Source organism: Gossypium hirsutum, chromosome A06 (assembly GCF_007990345.1).
Source record: "Gossypium hirsutum isolate 1008001.06 chromosome A06, Gossypium_hirsutum_v2.1, whole genome shotgun sequence".
Taxonomy (NCBI): domain Eukaryota; kingdom Viridiplantae; phylum Streptophyta; class Magnoliopsida; order Malvales; family Malvaceae; genus Gossypium; species Gossypium hirsutum.
The window spans coordinates 16,477,681-16,499,333 of NC_053429.1; positions in this window are offsets into that span (position 1 = coordinate 16,477,681).

Here is a 21,653-nt window from a genome sequence, read left to right on the forward strand (position 1 = left end):
CATGAACTTTACAAGATAACTTCACTTTATCAAACAAATGATCCCATCCATATTCTCTAAATTTCTAGAGAAGTGTTTTAGTTGATGACACCAGCTGCATCGTGTTTAGTATATCTTATGATTTATATTGCCATGCTTGACAAAGATCATCAGTGATTCCAAGTATCTTAATCATGAAATGCAAGAAAAAAAATTCAACGGATGTCATTGCATCATATATTTCATCAGCTTCACTCGTTTGAGTAAGGTTATCGAACTTGATGATGTCTTGTAATACAACACAGACGAAATTGAACTTCCTCATCAAGCTATTAAGAAAAGCTAAATGAGATCCCCATCTGGTATTGCCTGGACGTTAGAGAGTACCGACTTGATTTTTTCCTTTGCCTATTTCAAGCTGACCACTGCCAATCAACTCCGCAATATGAAATGCCTCAATGTCTTTTAATTGATTATGTCTTTGCTTGAAAAACCAACCAAATTGATTATAATAGTCAATTATGAAAAAATTGACAAATAGGAATAACCTCCTTGGATGCAACTGCTAGAGTTAATTGAAGACGATAAGCGAGCCAGTGAACATAGTATGCAAATCGGCACATTTTAGCAAATAACGCTTGCAAGCCATTCCATTCGTCACGTATATTACTTGCACTTTCATATCCTTGACCACGGATATCATCCACATGAAGGCAATGATATAAAAGAAGTTCACAAATTGCATTTTTTAAAGCTAACGATGTGGTGTCCTTCACATGTACCAAATTAAAAAATCGTTCACGTATAAAACCTTCTTTATCAACAAACTACAATACAATTGCCATTTGTTATTTCTTTAACTCATCACGAGATTCGTCCACTATAATGCAAGACTTTGAATCTCCAATCCCTTCCCAAATGAATCCCTAGATTTTACTCTCCAAAATAGAAAGAATGCCATTCTAAACAGTCGAACTAACACACTGTGCATTTTGAGGGGTATTTTGTAAGACAATTGCCCCGACATCGTCATCATAAAAAGTCATGAGTTTTATTAGTTCAAGAAAGTTACCTCGATTTCTTGAATCTTCTACTTCATCTCGTCCCCTAAAGGTACAACCTTGAAATACAAGCCACTTGACAGCATCTATTGACACCTTGAGCTGTGGCCGATTTCTTGCAACTTATTTAGAATTTTGTTTCTCAATAATCCACTCAATATTTTGCAAGAAATTCTAAAGATCGAGATATTTTTTCATTGCATTCTTATGTAAAGAATTTGCATCCTTACCCACATAAGTAACACAAGGACATTTAGAGCCTTCAATAACCTTCTTCCATGATTGATAAGTGATGAAAGTAACATATTTTAAACCCATTCTTAATGCGTTTTTGGATTATTATTTATGTTAATTGGTGAATTTTATAATCCTAATCCTTTGAATTCATGTTTCTATACTTAAGAGAGCATTTGGGAGCAAAAGGAGCGAAAATTGAACAAATAGAGTAGATTTTAGGAGCCATACAGTTGTGTGAGCCACACAGGCTGGACACACTGCCATGTGCCAGATCGTGTCGATTTCACGACTTGCATCCCAAAATCATGGAAAAACACAATTTTTAGGCTTTCTGGGCATTCTAAAGTCTATAAACACCAAATAGAATAAAAGAGAGGGGAGCCATTAGAGAATATTGAAGAAAATAACTCGACGAACACCATTAGAGCCAACTCTGAAGCAGATTTCCATCAAGATCGAAGACTTCCTTTTAATTTCTTTTGAAGTTTTTATGAGTTTCTTTATTTCTTATGGTTATTCTGACTTTGAGATGTTTTTATTCACAATCATGAACTAATTCCCTAGATACCTAGAGAAGATGAACCCTATGATGAATTCTATTATTTGATTTTTGTTTTATGTGATAAATACTTGATTCTTATTCTTAGTTATGTGTGCTTATATCTTGTTTTAATATTTTCGGGATATTAATTCAAGTTTAATATACTTAAATCAGAGGACGAAAAGTCTCTATTTAAGAGTAGATCTAACATAAGAGTTGCATGCAATCCTAGAAATAGGATAACATAAATATACCGAATTAGAGTCAAATCTAATAGGGGAATCCATAGATCGAGTTAATGCGATAATAGGGTTTTAATAAGAAAGAAGTTTCAATTAATCAACCTAGAGTCGGTTTCTCTTACTCTAGAAAGAGATATTAGCATAATTTAAGGATTTCTACAGATCAAGATACTAAGTGAATAAATCGTTTAATTCAGATTCATATTCTTTTCTGGGTATTGTTTCTCTCATTGGTTATTATTCAATTATTTTCCTGATTTACTATCTATTGAGTTCTTTAGTTAAATTAATTTAGTAATTTTTAGTTTAAATCAATCACTCCAAATTGTAAGCTAAATAATAGGAAAACAATAATTACAAATACTTTTAGTCCTCGTGGATACGATATCTTTACTCACCGTAGCTATATTATTTATCAATAGGTGCACTTATCATAGACACGACAATGTGCGAGACACAGCCTGTTACATGGGCATGTGTGAGACCGTGTGCTCTGCACAACCTCGCACATGAGCATAGGAGAAGCGAAGTAAGATCACATACGGCTTGCACACACTGGCGTGTCTGAGGCTGTGTAACCACTAGGCTTAAATTTTAAATCACACATGGGCTAAAGAAACACCACACAAAGCCATGTGGCCTAACATGTACCTTTACATGACCGTGTCCCCCTTTTTAACCCCAAAACCCCAATTTTGTTTTTCTTTTTACCTTGACTTCTTCCTCCCAACACTCCAAAAACAAAACCCTAATCGTCACTCCTTATAGCCCTCTGATACTGCCGACCCCATTCGATCCTACGTCCCTCACCGCACCACTGCTCCCCACCTCCGAATGCCCCCTTTTCCCATGGCTCACCCATCCCCCCTCCTTTTCAATAAAAACTAAATAATTATTGGTCAAGAAACCATAATTAAGTTTTAAAAAATTTAAAATAAAATTAAATAAAAATATTAAAAATATCAACTCCAAAAAATAATTAAAATATTCAACATCCTCCAAATAATAAAAGTAAATTTAAATTTAAAAATAAGTACAAATAATATTACAAAAACATTTTAATGTACTTCAATCTATCATCTTTGTCATCATCTTCAATCAATAGAGATTCTTGTTCGCTAACTTGTTTAATATCTAATGCACTTAATTGCATTTACATTACATTTCATTAGGGTAAGTAGAATAGGATTGTAATGGAATAGAGCTGTAATCAGTAATCCAGTTGTTTGGTTCAATGGAATAGAATAAAACTATAATAGTATTATTATGTTTGGTTGAATGGAATAGATGTTGTAATAGCATAAGGAAAAAGACTTAAATGATTAAAGTACCATTAGTAGAATTTTTTTAGATAGATGATTATTGTTGTTGTTATTAAATTTTAATAAGATTATTATTAAACATAATTTAATATAAATAATAAAAAATAATTTAATCATATTTTAACATAATTATTATTAAATACAATTTAATAACATAATATATAATTTAATAACATTTTTAATATAATAATTAATAAAATATTAATAAAAATCATAATATATAATATTATAAAAATAATATATAAACCTACTTTATTAATTTTAAATTGCAATGCATATTACATGTGCTAAAATATCATTAGCGAAACAAATAATTTAATTATCTTCTAAACTAAAAAGCAAACTATTAGAAGTAATAAATAGCTTAAAAATTAAATTTTACATCCAAACATAATGTTCATACATTAACAAAAGGTTACATATATTCAAATCATTATTGCAAGACCAATTCTTTTACACCTCTCACTTTGTACTATTAAAGGTAAATAACCCATTACTACAATATATTGAAGTGTTACATATCTTCAAATCATAGTAAACTTCAATATTAATTTCAATAACATTAAAACAAAATCAAAGAATTTAATTGCAAAAGACTTTACAGTGATTTAGTGAATAAATGAATGGTCTAGCTATGGGTGGAGGAAGCAATCAAACAAGCCAAAGAAGAAGAGGAAACAATAACACACTGTAGAGCTGATCATGGGCTGAGCAAAGGCCCGCCCGAAAAATGAGAGGGTTTGGGCAAAAATATAGTCCCGAAATGAGTTTGGACAAAAAAGAGGCCCGTTTAAAAAATGGGCCGAGCCTCGGGCAAGATTTTTTTGGCTCGGGCCCGGTCCGAATTATATAATAATTTATATTTTATTTTATTTTCCATCATTTTAAATTTTTAATATAACCATTTTTATTATATTTTCAATTTACGTATTGTTTTAAGAATTATTTTAATATCATTTTTTATTTGTTTTAATATTTGTTTTTATGTTTTTAAAAGTATTTGATTTATTATATTTTAAATTTTTTTATTTAATAAAATAAGCTAAAAAACTTTAATATGGGCTGGGCCGGGTCGGGCTCAGGCTTAACAATTTTATTTTGGGCAGGGCTTGGACAATTTTTTTGGCCCATATTTCGGGTCAGGTCAAGCCTGGGCCTAAAAAATGGGCCTAAAATTTTGTTTAGGTCTAGCCCGACCCATGATCAGCTCTAACACACTGTTAATGAAAGATAAACAATACATATTAAGAATCTTTGCAAAGCACGAAATAGAAATTACAATTATCTTTACAAATAAAAAACCTAAAATTAATTTCTTTACCAAATTTCATTCAACAAAATTAACTCTTTTTTTAGCAAATATGTAACGGCCCGTTTTCAGTAGAATCAAAATAGTGGTTTTGGGACCACAACTCCGATGTCATAAAATTTATTTTAATATTATTTTGGGTCTACAGCATGTTAGAATTATGGTATAAAAATATCGTTAAGAAATTTTATCGTTTGTATGCTCAATTTGTGAAAAATGACTAAATCGCATAAAGTGCGAAAGTTGTGTTCTATTAGCTAAAGGTCTTAAATAGCTATAGAACTTTAAATTGGAGGTCCTTATGTGATAATTAGACCGAAATTGTGTTAGTGGATGTGCATGGCATGGTATTTGCGAAAATTTTAAAGTTAGGTAAGGGTAAAAAGGCTATTAATGATAAAAATAAAATAATAAAAAAATAGTTATCATCTTCACACATACATGAGCTGAAAATTTCAGAAAATAATGGCCATTTGAGAGCTTGAAATTTTGGAAAAGAAAATCCCTTGCATGTAAGTGCTATCTCATCCCGTTTTTGTTGATTTTTATGTTTTCAGGATTGTTGTAGCTTAAGCTAGCTAACTAGGGGATTAAATTGCAAAATATTGAATAGTTTGAGATTTTCCATTGATTTGTATGATAGGTTTTTGAATTTTAATGGAAGAATATGAGTCCTTGTTGTTAATTAAACAACTTTTGTTAAGGGACTTTTGATGAAATTGTCAAATACGGGCTAAATTGAGAAATGTGAAAATATTGTGTTAAATGTGTGAAATTTTGAATTGTCTGGGCCGTTATAGGCTTATATAGAATTCGGCTAGGCTTGTATTGGGAAGAAATGACATGAATTTCATTTTACGAGCTTGGGGACTAAATTGTAAAAAGGTCAAAAGTATAAGGGGAAAATGGTAATTTTGCCATAACCTGAAATTTGATTGAATTGAATAAAATAAGTATTGAATTAGTTAAGTTTGATGATTTAAATCAAGAAAAGCCATGTTCGAAATTAGATTGGGGAAAAGATAAAATGGTAGATTGATCGGTCGATTTAATCCGTACAAATTCGAGGTAAGTTTGTATAGTTAAACATTAAATGTTTATTTATTTGATTGATGAATGATATCTTAGAATTATTCACATTGATTGTTGAACTTTGAAATGAAAATTAAATGTTCAAACAAGTACATCGCAAGATTGAGTACAATCATCTTATACAATTGATGAATTAATGGATAAAAATATGGTTGGACCATGACAGTATTTGTATGTGAGACCATAGCCAAGCTATGGCATTCAAATGATAAGATCATAATTGGGTTATGGCACTACGAGTGTAAGACCATGGCAGGGCCATGGTAATTTATGTGTAAGACCATAGTTGGACTATGGCACAAAGAAAACGATGTACTCATATCCGTAAGTTGTTCTCAAATTTGAAAAAAAAAAGAGGTAAATATATTTATCGATATTTAAATAATTCAATGAGCTCAGTGATAACACGAGGTGATCCAAGTTAATATGAATTAGGATGAGTAGTTGTGAGAAATACGGAAAATAATATATAGTGATTGAATTCATGCATTACTAACCTACTTATGTTTACGTGATAGGCTATTGGTCAAATTGGAATTTGTCTATGTTTAATTATGCTTATTTAAATTGTAGATGAATTGGTAAGTTATATTGATTAGTTATACAAACTTACTAAGCTTAATTGCTTACTCGGTTTATGTTTCTGTGTTTTATAGTATTTCAGAAGCTTGCTGGATTCGGAAGTCGTCAGAGATTGTGTCGTACTATCAAACTCTATTTTGGTACTTTGGACTTTACATTTTGGGTTAAATGGCATGTACAGGTGTTTTGGCTAAGGTGGCTTATATGTTTCATGTTGTCTTAGTTATGAAATTAACTATGTGATTTGGCTTATTTTAGTATATTTGGATATGTAAATAATTGTAAATGGCCTTATGACATGATATGTATAATTGCTATGTGGAATGTGTGGTTTGTGTATGATATAAACTTGATATTGGTTGGGTTGAAGTGTCTATTTATGCCAAGGTTGTATGTGCATTGTTGAGTTAGGTTGGCACCACTTTGGGTGAGGAAAATGACTTGGAAAATAGCCTATTTTTGTCTACGCCGGTAAAGACACAGGTGTGTGTCTCGGCCGTGTATGACACACGGCTAGGTAAGACGGCCTTGTGTCCTCTGATACTATTTAGAAATCAAGTCACTTTCTCCACACAGCCTAGCTCACGGGCGTTTGGCTTGGTCGTGTGGCACCAGTTAGTATACTCTCTAGTTTTCACACGGCCTGGCACATAGGCGTGTACACGGGGTTAGAAATAGCCTGTAGCACGGACGTGTCCCATAGTCACACGAGTATGTCCCCTATCCACATGGGCGTTTGACCTCTGCACTTTGAAAAATTTTCCATGTTTTTATAAAAATTCCTTGAGTGCTCGATTTAGTCCCGAACTACTTCTAATGTCTATTTGGGGCCTCGAGGGCTTGTATTAGGGACTATATAAATGATTTTGAATGCATTTCGATTTGAACGGGAATTGTGAATGAAATGTTTGAATGATTGAGTTATAAGTCCAGTAATGCTCTATATCCTTGTTCATACGTCGAATACGGGTTAGAGGTGTTACAAAATGATAATGTCTTGAACAAAAATTATAATTGTTTTAAAAATGATATTTAAAGATAACTAATTACTTTAAAATATTTCATGGCAACCAAATTGGGATTAAAAGTTAAAAATCACATATACATTCATACAGACACGTAGGTACTATATACATATAGCATCCAGTTCCATAAAGCCCCAATACACAACGGATGTAAAATAGAAGCTAAAAGACTGCATTTTCAAAAGACAATCAAATTAATGGCAATCCTATTTTGCGAAAGCCATTGATAAACCTAAAATAAGAGCTACTTGGGGGAATGAATTTTGGATTGTAAAGCAATACACAGCGGATGTAAAGTAGATGCTAGATGACTGCATTTTCAAAATTACGAATCTCAACATGGGAAAGCATTGTAGGGTTTAAATATGCGAGTGTCACAGCAATGCCATCGGGGTGTAGCCCTGGTGTATAGAATGAAATTTTTCCACAAAACTTACAGAATGTATGTTTCGCGGTGTGAGTTCCAAAAGTGTATGTAGTAATGAACTACTCCGAATCACCCAAAAGCTCGAACCTTTGATACAGGACAACGAAGTGAACGTTCCCTCTTATGGAATAGTCAGAACAATTGAATTTCCAACCAATAACACTAGTAGTGCTTGGACTTTCCATCTTACTTTCTTATAGTGGCAACCGCCATTATGCAGTACTAATTCGGTTCCATGCCGACAACAGCTAGGACAAGTGCAAACTTTATCCTAATGTAACAACCCTAACCCTCTTCCATCTTCGAGTTGGCTCACAGAGTATTACAATAACATTCTAAACATTTAACAGTTCATATGATAATTATTCAATCATGATTACAATTAATCAATCTCATTCCATTCATGAGCTAATATACATATACGGACCTAAAAACGAATCTATGGCCCTAAGAATATATTGGAAACATTTCAGGGTCAAACCACAACATATTGAAAAAGTAAGGAAAAATTGTAAAAAAAATTTGGAACAGGGGACACATGGTCGTGTGAAATGCCCCAGATCGTGTGACTTTTGGAATTGGGGCACACGTCCGCGTGTGTTGCCCGTGTACGACACATGGTCGTGTGACAAACCATGTCTCAAGCCGTGTACACCTTAATGTACCTTAAAACTCAAGTTTACCAAATTGTGGTTTCTTGAACACTAAGCAACCAATTCATCAATCATATAACCTAATCAAAACATAATTAAAAGTGTAAAAACAACCATCTTGAATTCTTAATCAATATACCATTCAAACTCACCTCAACCATGTATTAAACAATCAAGTAAGCCATTTGAATCAAAGCACTATCTAATATCTACCATATGCACTCAATCATCAACAAAATGCCAAACATAAATATACATTGATTCATTATTCTAACTCAAGAGTGGTAAACATGTTAGAAGGCTAATACCTAATTCAACACTTCCATGTCAACCAAATTAAATCACCAATTTCAATAGGACATCTAGCTTATTTAAAGAAAACACCATTTCCAAACATTTACAAATATAAATATAATTATATCAAAATATCTATATCATTTACCAAGATTATAAGTTATATATCATACACGTAACATTCATCCAAATTATCTATAGACGAAATATTTTAATCAACTAATATGCCTAAGTACATGCCAAAAACACAAAAGAGGACATCACCGATGTTGAGTACAGGATTCTTGTAGGATGTTGAGTTGAAGTCTACTATTTATCTAACCTGTAAACATGGAAACCAATCCACATTAAGTAGATTTCACTTATTTGAATAACCACAAGTATATCTAAAGCATTTGAATTTATTTCACAACTTTAATCATCTAATTCAAGAAATATATCATATCTTCCAATGAATAAATATATATACATAAGTAAATATAATTCTTCCTTAATAATACCTATAACCAACTGTCTTCAATGGTTCATATAACCTTAATGTATAGTCCAATCGATACATGGCACCTGGTGCCTAGTGGATAAACTATAGAAGAGTTTGCGCCTAATGTTTGTCGGATAAACCGACAAATGTGTTCCTAGCACTAGTTAGATAAACTGACGGAAGTTGCACCTAACTCTAGCCAGATAAACCGACAAATATATACCTAGCACTAGTCAGATAAACCGACAAATGTGTGCCCAACACTAGTCAGATAAATTGACAGAAGTTGTGCCCAAAACTAGTTGGATAAATCGACGAATAAATATTGAGCCCAGCTCTAGTTTGACATACCAACGATATTTGCACCCAGTGTTAGTCGGATAAACCGACGAATAAATACTTATTTATTTTCACAATTTCCTCATTCATTAATTAACATCACCATTCAAATATGAACATAATATTGTATATCAAGTATTTAAATAACATCTAATTATTAATTAAATAAATTATTAATAAAAAGGTTAAGTTCGAGACTACGAACTTACCAAAATACAATAAGTGCTACGAATCAAAGACGTCTACTCAGTGATCTTTTCCTTCCCACGGTTGATACCCGATCTATTCTTCTCTTTATCAAATTAACAAATTAATTCCATTACTTAATTTGAATATCATACTTGTTTTCAATTAAGTTAATTAACCTTAGATCATAGTTATACTTTTACCCTCAACAATTGAAATTTACTCAACTTAATCATTAACATCAAAATTAGCTTAATTGCCATCTTCATCTAATTTCCATAACTAACCACATATACAAATAATTTATTAACAATCCCTAAATTCTTGAATTTTATAACTTAACGCCATGCTAGTTTAATTTATAGCATTTAACTCCTTGAAAGCTAATACTAATAAAACTCATAATACAAAATATTTTACTTGCTCACTTAACTTAGTAATTCAACTCAAATTTCCAGCACAAAGAACAATTCACCAAAACAGTCCCTAGACTTCACCAAAATTAACAATTTAACCCCTAATTCTATCAAAACAACTTCAAACATTAGAGTTTTTCAACAATGGCAGCTTCCACAAAGGTCATAATTTCTCAAAATTTCCACATAGGTAATCTACTATATGATTTTAAGGTTCCAAAAATATAAAGTTTAATTAAAAATAATCAAATCATACCAATAAAGTTGAGCTTCAAAAATGAAACTTAAAAGCCGAATGGTGCTAACCTTTTTCTTCTCCAAATCGGCATGCAAAAGAGATGAAGCTTTAATTTTGTTTCTCTTTCCTTTTTCTTTCCCCAATACTCTATTTGTTTCTTTTATTTTATTCATATTTTCATTTCATTTTTATTATAACTTAACATAATTACTTATTTAAGCATTATCATACAATTAACTTATATCCATTAACCAAAACTCATCAAATTAAAGGACTATTTGTTTAAATAGTCCCTTATTCTAATCCCACTTTGAAATTTAATACTAATTACTAATTTATCACCCACTCATTTTAATTTAATAATTCAACCCCCAAGAATATTTATACTCAAACTTTTGACCCTTTAAATAAATTTCACATCTTTGCATTCAATATATATATACCATTAAATCCTTAATCCAAAACCTCCAAATTTTAGTTTTCCCCAATCAATTCCCATCAAACCAATGTATATTATTTTACAGCATTCCCTTAATCACTATAAATCACGATTTAAATCATGTTATTTTGAATTTACAACATTTTAAGTCCCTAGAAATTAATATCAACAAAAATCACCACTCAATTTGACCAAATTAGCCCATAAGGCTTATAATTTACTCATCACCTCAAAGACATTTAACATTCTTAAAAAAACAGTACCTACACTCTTCATGATTTATCAAATCAGTCCCTACTTAAGATTGGTCTAGCTTCAACAATTTTAAAAGTGTAAAATTTGTTAAAGTGGTAGCTCAAACACGTACATATATATAAATATAATTTCATAATCACTCACAAATTTAACATCCAACAAAATAACACCGAACATTTAAAATTTTCATCAATTTCATGTAAAAATAACCAAAATTCACTAACCAAATTAAACATGCAACAAGAGCTCTTGGCCGTGCAACTTCTCCCTTCTTTCCTTTTTGTTTCGGGAAAAAGAAAATTAAAGAAAATTTTTGCTTGGCTTTCCCCTCCCCACTAACCATTATCTCCCATCTATTATTAATATATATATATATATATATATATCCTTTTATAACAAATTTTAACTTAATTATCATACTAACTTAACACATGTGATACTTTTAATATTTACTAAAACCGTCCACCATCACACACTTATATAAATAACGGCTTATTTATTTAATAAGTCCCTTAATATAGATTCATCTTATAATTTAGTATTAATTCTTACATTTATGACTTATTTAATTTAGCCCCTTTACTTTAATTTAACACTCTTTCATCAAAATTACATAACCAAAAATTTAATTCACTTCTAATATAACTCTGTAAACATTTAATAAAAATATTTACGAGCCCGATTTAGGGGAACGAGGTCCTAACACCTTAATTTCCAAAGCATCAACTTTAGAATTGATACACTTGTACCTTGTCTAACTTTCTAATAATTAAAATTATTAGATCAACATCAATATAATACTGTTATACCTTCATAATTATGAATAAATAATATTCACTAATTCTATCTTCGGAAAACAACATTCTGAAGCCATCGTTTTTTACTTCAATGACTTTTGGGTCATTACACCTAAAGTTGATTTGTAATTACTAACTCAATTCAAATGCAATAACATCCTAACAACCATCATGCAATGAAACCATTAATCCCAAATCTTCGTAACTCATCAAACTCAATTCAAATGCAGTAGCATCCTAAATACCATCACTATCATTAATCCCAAATCTTCATAATTCAGTTCAAATGCAATAGCATCTTAAGAACCATCATGCAATGAACTATTTCCACTTTTCTTTTAACCCCACAAAAATGCATAAATATGAACCAATGAAAAAGTGAACACAACAACAACATCAACCTTTCATCTTTAAGAGAAAAAATAATTATCAAAAACACCTTACATGAAAAGGAAAAAAATCCAAAAATCAACAGCTTATAGCACTTAAAAGAGAAAAATCAAAAACCTGTTTCATTTGAGGAAAATCTTGATCCCAAAATAGGCAAATAAACTCGTGATTCGACATACTAATTTGCATAAGCAAAAAAAAAAAACAATCATCAGTTTTAAGGTTACCTATGTTGCACAAGCTTCTTTGAAAATTACTTGCTTTCGGTTCAAGAAATCTGAATCAGTACTGAGAGATTGATTAGCAATTCTATGATCTGGTGTTCTTCAATTGAGTCTGGATTTTTTCCTTGCTGAAGATTTTGCCCTTAATTAAGAAATTTTTATGATCTCGATTCCTATGAGAAAAAGATTGAAGAAGTTGGTGAGGAGCAATGGTGTTTTAGGGCTTTGGAAAATGGAGAAGGGAATGAGGGCAAAAATGAAAAAATAATAATCTTTTAGCATTCCTACGTGTTTTGAATGGGCAATTTCGAGGTTGGGGCAAAGAATGTTATTCAGTATCTATTCAATGATTAGTGAGAATAGAAAACTAAACATCAACACTTATAATAGGTATTCCACTGAACCAAACAATAATTTAAATATACGTGTATATATATTATAGGTTAAATTCATTTTTCTTATAGATATTTTCTACTATCACATCATACTTGATTACTAGATTTTACCAATTATTAAGTGAGTGAAGAAAAAACAGTAATTAATTTAATGATTCTTTTTTCATTCTAAGTAACATTTTGTATCATTTATCTAATCAATGGCCAAGGCTGGAAAGACATTTGAGCAGGTTGAGAATTAAATTATAAATTTTTATAGGGATTAAAAGGTTATTTTAACTTCATACTAATTCATAATTTTATAATTTTACGAAGGACTTAAAAAGCAATTTTACTGTTTTAGCCAAAACTGCTAACACGTTAGATTCTATCTTATAAAGTTATTATAATTTAATTTTAAGGTCAAAATACGCTGTTAGTCCCTGTATTTTGAATAAAATTTGAGATTTAGTCTATATACTTTAAAATTTAAAAATTTAATCCTCTTACTGTTTCAATTTAAAAACCCTAGTCCAATCATTATTGTCATTGGTAATTTTTGTCAAGATTTTCCAACTTAACATATTATTTTCCATCAATTATATATCACACCATATGAGAACAACCTAATTAAATTTCTAAATTGTTAAATTTTGATAAAAAAAATACTTACAATTTTAGTGATAATATTGAGATTTTAAAATCAATAAACTAAAGGGACTTTTTTTTTGAACTTTTAAAATATAGGAACTAAATTCCAAATTGTATACAAATACAAAGACTAATAACATATTTTAACTTGATTTCAATTATCTTTTAACTTTTCACTAATTGATTTAAAGTCATTGAATCATTAAAATAGAATTAGCAACCTTGAATGCTAAAGATAAACAAAAAAGAAAAAAAAATTAGTACAATATGAAAAAGAGAAAGTGGCACACCTACCGTGAGTTTCACTTAAAAAATTTAGGAAAAGCTTTTACTTGGCTCGTGAATCTCAATGCAATTGACAAACACGTTTTATTGATGTTTAGGAGACTTGTTGATCTGCTAAAGACATGCCTACACATAATTCTGAGTCTCAACCATACATTTAATGATTTTTCTAAAAAGAAAAAGTTGTCGAGCATTCAATTAATGTTCTTTGATATTTCTAATAAAAGAAATAATGTAATTTTGTTCATATTACCCTTCTTCTTCCATTACTTCATTTATTTCAACATCTTAAATGCAGATTGAAGCTTATATTAATTAGTATTCACATTTAAGAGTTAAAGAAGAGGTATGATATAAAAAAAAATAAATATGATAAAAATCTATAAAAAATTAATATTTTATTCATCGTTTTTTACAATACAAAAAATTATATTTTTATATACTCTAATTGAGTAGATGTTTCAAAATGAAAAGATAAGTTTATCTATTAATAGTTAGGTGCTATTTATATATAAATATAATCTTATTTTGGTAGGATTTGTCTTTTTATCTATATTAGATTTAATTATAAATAAATATATAAAATTAAAATAAAATAGAAGATATAAATAAAAAATTAGTTTTGGAATAAATATAAAAGTCACAAATTCAAATTCACCAAATTTTATCCTTAATCTCAAGTTTCCTTATTTCATGTGTTGGGTGGCTCACTTCTCCTTTAATATGTGGTTGAAAGAGGAAGGTAGAGAAGGATAAGGTTGCTTCCCCAATTATTTCTAATTGTCCATCTTCTGGGTTTTGAAAACTAAAAGAGTATTTTTCCACCATATCATTTTAAAAACCTAAATCTTTGTTAAAACGAAAAGAGAATAAGCAAATCAGAGAAATTGTATGATTTTTTTTTAACGCAGTGTAAAAAGAAATTGAAGTTATCAAATTAGATCACAATCTTAAAAAATAGACAATTATTTGATATAAGAGATGCTTTAAAATATTAAGAGAATTAACATGTGCATAAATAAAATCAATTTATTTTGGCTATAAAAGTAATTTTAATAAAATATATTAATTTCTTTAAAATATTAGTATTTTAATTAATTGATTAATTTTAAAATACTAAATTTATCTTTATTTGTTTGAAAAGAAATTAATAATAAAAATGAAAAATAAATTAAATATAATAATTTTACATTTATTTTTTAATATAAAATTTCTTTCTCATCTAACTATTAAAATATAAAACTTTTACTATCACAAAAATTATAATCCATTCAAACCAAAAAAAAAAAACCACCAAACGAACAATGAAAGCAAATATACCAAAAAAAAACATAAAAGTGATTAGTTATAGATAAATATAAATAATGAAAGAAAATTTTAGTTAGAGATAAGAAATATTACAAATGTGTAGGAATATTTAATTGGATATAATAGTTAAAACTTAATGTAAAATTAATATTATAAATTTTTAGAGATATTTAATTAAATAAAAAAGAAAAAAGAAAAAAGAAAGAAGAAGAAGACAATTTTGATCCTATTTATTTCTCTTATTACTTGAGTCATTCCTCGACAAAGAAAAAAGAAAAGCAAATGGATGATGCTGGGTTCAATGAGGAATGGAGCAAAAAGTCCAATCTTTATTACATATCTGTAATTTTAATTTTTATATTATATACACTCACCTTTTCTCCATCTCACATGAAATTGGCTCAAAAGTTTTTTGAATTTCTCCATCTCACATGAAAATGGCTCAAAAGTTTTTGAATTTGTGTGTGTATGGGCTGCTGTTAGTTTTAATAATGGCAAGATTAAAGAAATAGAGATGTACACAATAATTGATTTTGCAGTTTTAATTTTTGTTAAGTTTTTAATAATAAATTCACTCATTAAATTATAATTTTACCCTTATACATTAATTTAATATCTGTGTTATTACTAATACTTTTCCCTTAAAACTTAATTATAATCTAAACATGGAAGAAAAATTTAATTACAAAGTAATTGTACTAAACACAAGTTCTTCACCCTAACAAATACATGCCTCTTGACTTTTAACTTTGTGAAAAAATCATAGTAGGAGTCTTGAAAAATATCATTGTTTGATCTAAACTATTTTCTAATTATAATTTTGAGATTTCTTGCTCAAATGTGAATAAATAATTAAGACACCTAAATCAAAACATGCTAATAGATAAGATAAATTGCACAATTTGCAATTGCAAAATGAGTTACAATTGGTGTTGCATTTGGGACGTGCAACCGACACTAGCAGTCTCCCCCTTTAAATGTTTTTACTAAAAACCTACAACAAACTTTCTCAAACAAGAAATGTATAAAACTCAAAATAAATATATTAAAACTCCTCCTAAATGATGTTGGACAAAATATGTTAGCGAACAAATATAAATATAAACAAATATTTATATTTATGTAAAAACACTAAATTTAAACTAAACAAATTAAATAAATATTTATATTTATTTAAAATATCATATTTGAAAACAATTAAATAAACATGATTTTGGAATACCAAAAATCGAATAAAGGGAATCGAGTTTTACTAGATGTCAAGGTCTATTTTCATAGTTTTCTTAAGACAAATTCGACCGCTCTTATGGTACTTGGAGAAACATTGGTCGACTATCTCTCAGGATACAACAACAAAATGAACCTCTACATAGATCAACGAACAAACATTGCCTTCTTCTATCACTGAAACGTTTGAAAATTTGGAGAGGAATTTTGCAGTATTATTTAGGCTTTTATAGGCATTCAATACAGATCTTTTATTAAAGGAGCCTTTAAATCAATTTGAATAAATCAAATCAAATTGAAAATCAATCTGATTGGAATAAAATCAAATCGAGATATTTTTCCTTTTAATACAGATTCTGTATAATATATACTGAGAAAAATAAAATATGTATTGGGCTAAAATATCCGCAGACCCAAAAATGGTCAAGACATTTTGTGTCACCCACATCGTGCAGGTGTACCCCCAACCCTGGCAGATTTGGACCTACACCCCCTTGCGCACAAGGCAAGGTTTCAAACTTAGTCATTTAATAATTTTTCAAGTGGGTTCTCATATATATACATATTTCACTCTTGGTATTTAACCAATGTGGGATCTAAGCTTTTCTTTTCTTCAACAAATATTCACAAGTGGCTTACTTTGAGCATCAATTTCTCATTCATCACTCAACCATTTTGAGCATATGATATACCCCTGTAAAGGTCTCATGGAGTAGAATAAAAAACCATAATTTTATGATTCAACTCTCCACCTTTACCAATTAAGAACATGCCTCAAAATTTCCAAAAATTACATTTTTTCCAACAAATGATACTAACAAATGATTAGTGTCATCAAATTGTCAAGCATCATTGCATCATAGAAAGAAAAGTTAACAAACCAAAAATCTAGAGTTACCAACAAGGTAGTTTTGAGCAAAGCAAAGCTTCCCTTGACTTGTCTTCTTTAGTAACTCCCCATTGATATATTCTCCCCTTTTAAAGTCTAAAGAAACTCGAGGCTTGAAGATCAACTCAGTATCTAGCCATTCTACTTTTACATTTGTCAATGAGTTTAATCTACTTGTCAAGATAATCAATCTCACTATCTAAGTGCTCAAGAAGTCTGTTGCACTAGGTTATAATCATACAAGTAGTCGTAACTTAAAGAATATATTCATAAGATGAAACAAAACAAAGCAATAGCAAGCATCATGAATCAGCATCGATAAGCTTGCAAAAGGAGAACTCCCTTTATAAAGTAGCATCAATACATCCCCCTCAATAAATACCATGAATGCTAACATTTTAGCAATTATGTAAATATTAGTTGTAACCCGTGGAATAATAAACATCTTTTCCTCAATCTTTATAGAGTGTTTATGATGCTCAAAACATATTTATTCTGATTTTAATAGTTGTTGCATTATTTTCAACTTTATGTTCAACTTGAGTACCAACTAGCTATTGATCTTTATACTTGACATGTGGTTGAGCTTTTCTTATCCGTGCGTTTCCAAATTGCATCTTCAAGTGGTTCTTAGTTGAATTACAACTATCTTAAAATAATACGGTCTGATATGACCAACAATACCACAAAATGGTAGATAACCTTTTTTTCTTATTCACCTCAATTTCATTCAATGATCTTTTATTCTTTTTCAGCACTTGTTTTTGTCTAAATCCCCTGGTAGTTATAAATTGAATTGTAATTGGATTAAAAATTGGATTCCATTTCTTAAGATTATTCGATAGTTTATTTCATCTAGGCCCAACATGCCCTAAAACTCCACAATGATGGCGCATACGTCTACCTTCAGTTCTTTGAGTCTTCTCAATAGTTGGACTAGTGCACTTTTCTTCGAACTTTTTGGGTTTTCTAAGTATTCTTTTGATTTAACAAACAAAGTAGAAGTAATATTTTTCTTACCAATATCAATATAAGAAAAGTTTTATTTGTTTAGGCTCACATCTACCAACTGCAAGGATCTCATCCAATTTCTTCCTTGTCATCTTATCTTTTTCAAGATAGATTAGGTTTTGCGAGCTCTTTTAAAGTGTCATTGATATCAACTCTTTTTTTTTTACTAGTAGGGAGTCTTCCTTTTCAAGATTCTTCAAAAGGTTTTGATTTTCCTATTTAAGAGTAGAATTTTCACTAGTTAATTTTTCATTGACTTTACATACTAGACTCTATTTGTCTAACAGTCTTGTATGTTTCCATAAAATCTTCTATTGATTATGCTTAACTGTCATGGTTAGTTTTAGATTTAATTACAACACTGAACACAACACTTTCAATTTTAACAACAAGAGCAATATGGTTGTTGTTACCTTTTTTATCATCGTACTTTTGGAAAAATTTGTTGAAGTCTTTCCTTAGAAGGGCCAACTATTTTTACAAATCTTCTTTAACAGTTTAGCATCAATTGCAATTCAAGAAGTAATTAGGAGATCAATATTCTTTTCTAACTTTACTTTGCACCTCTTAGCTTCCTCCAAGTTTATCTCAAATGTTTGAAAAGACCCAATTAAGTAGTCAATTTTCATCATGTTAATATAATTGACTTCCTTTATGGTTATCAATTTGATGGAGAACATTTTTTTCAGAAAGCTCTTAAGACCTTGCCTATTTGTTTGGAATTCGAGTAATACCAATAAAAAAGCTTGGTTAGAGATGTCACACAATTTATCATAAATTAGAATTGTTTCTTCATTTGACATTCTCAAATTTTCAGACCTAAATGTTAACATTTGTATTTTCGAATGTTTCACAAAAGTGGTGCTTTCATGTGCTACTTCGAGAATGTTCTAAGCTCTATGAGCAAAAACACACTTGGAGATGTGCATGACTTCCTAAGGATTTACACATTAAAGATAACTTTCAAGGCTTTTGAGTTGTGTTAGAATTAAGTGACCCGAATCCTTATTTAAATAAAATACAGTGGCAAAATAAAATAAAATAAGAATCCATATAGAATTACACTTCTTTTATTTTATTTTATTTTAGAATAAGGTTTTTTAAACCTTATTAAATTCCATCTATTTGATATTGATTAGAATAAGGTGTTTCAGTCTTACTAGAATATGGTTTTACAAGCCTATAAATAGACATAGTCTATTCCTTTTGTAATTATTCAAATTCAACATAATGAATTTTCTTTTCCTCTGTCCGTTATTTTTTCCCGAAAGGGTTTCCACGTAAAAATCTGTGTGTTCTTTATTTTATTTTATTTTATTTTTTTACAAAGTGGTATCAGAGCTTCCGAGTTGTTCATCTCGATCAAGGTAATGGCATCTTTGAAGTATGAATTTTTCCTGTTAGATCGCAACACTAGATTTACATTGTGACAGATTAAGATACAAACCGTTCTTGCACAGATGGATTTGGAGGATGCCCTGCTAGGGATAGATAAGATGCCTTCGACATTAACAGATGAAAAGAAGAAGCGTAAGGATCGAAAGGCATTAACACAATTACATTTGTATTTGTCCAACGAAATTTTGCAGGATGTGATGAAAGAGAAGACCGCCGCTGCATTATGGAAGAAGCTAGAACAAATATATATGTTGAAAACTCCAATAAGCAAGCTGCACATGAAGTAGCGTCTTTATGCTTATCGTTTGGAGGAAGGTGCGTCTGTAAACGAACATTTAATAGTGTTTAAAGAAATTCTCTCAAACTTGAGGCCATGGAGGTTCAGTATGATAAGGAGGATCTAGGGTTGATTCTACTTTGTTCGTTGCCCCTGTCTTATTCAACCTTTAGAGACACGATTTTATATAGCCGCGAGTCTCTCACAGTTGATGAGGTTTATGATTCTTTAACCTCGTATGATAAGATGGAGCATCTTGTGGTTAAACACGACTCTTAGAGAGAAGGTCTCATTGTTCGTGGGAGACAAGATCGGAATACTGATGATGATCATAGAAGGACACAGGAACGAAATCCTCGCAGTAAATCTAAGGGTGGATCAAAGTATTCAAACAAAGGTAAAACTTGTAACTTCTGCAAGAAGAAAGGGCACATTAAATCTAAGTGCTATAAGCTACAGAACAAGATTAAAAGGGAGGCTGCGAATCAAAAGGGAAAACAACCAAAAAATTCTAGTGACGCTGATGTTCTAGAAGACTACAGTGATGGTGAACTTCTAGTCGCTTCGATCAACAATTCTAAAGTGAGCGAGGAGTGGATACTTGATTCAGGCTGCACCTTTCACATGAGTCCCAATCGGGATTGGTTTACAACTTATGAAACAGTGTCTGAAGGTGTTATTTTGATGGGAAATAATGCTTCATGTAAAATTGCAGGTGTTGGAACAATTAAAGTTAAGATGTTTGATGGAGTTTTCAGAATACTTAGTGACGCACGACATGTTCCAAAATTGAAAAGAAATTTAATTTTGTTGAGTACTATTGATTCAAAAGGGTACAGATACACAGTTGAAAGTGAGGTTTTAAATATTTCCAAAGGTTCTCTTATTGTGATGAAAGGGCAGAGAAAGATTGCCAAGTTATATGTTTTGTAGGGTTCTACTGTTACTGGTGATGCAGCTGTCGCTTCCTCTTCCTTGTTAGATGATGATATTACTAAACTTTGGCATATGCGGCTAGGGCATATGAGTGAGAATGGCATGGCAGAATTGAGCAAAAGAGGACTTCTTGATGGGCAAGGAATTTGCAAACTGAATTTCTGTGAGCATTGTGTTTTTGGGAAGCAAAAGAGAGTTTGATTCACCAGAGGAATCCATAACACGAAGGAAACATTAGAGTATATTCATTCTGATCTGTGAGGGCCAACCAGAGTGCCTTCGAGAGGTGGAGCTAATTATATACTAACCTTTATTGATGATTTTTCTAGAAAAGTTTGGGAGTTTTTCTTGAAACAGAAAAGCGATGTGTTTTTCGCATTTAAGTCTTGGAAAATTATGATTGAAAAACAGACCGAAAAATAAATAAAATACCTCCGCACAGACAATGGCTTAGAGTTCTGTTCTAATGAGTTTAATAGGTTGTATAAGTCAGAAGGGATCGTGAGACACTTGACAGTTCGTCATACTCCGCAGCAAAATGACATTGCAGAACGAATGAACAAAACGATCATGGAGAAGGTTCGATGTATGTTGTCAAATGCCAACTTACGAAAGTCGTTTTGGGCCGAAGCAGCCTCTACTGCATGTTTTTTGATCAACCGATCCGTATCCGTTGCCATTGAGAAAAAGACTTCACAAGAGGTATGGTCTGGTAATCTTGTAAATTATTCTGATTTAAAGATTTTTGGGTGTCCTGCGTATGCTTAT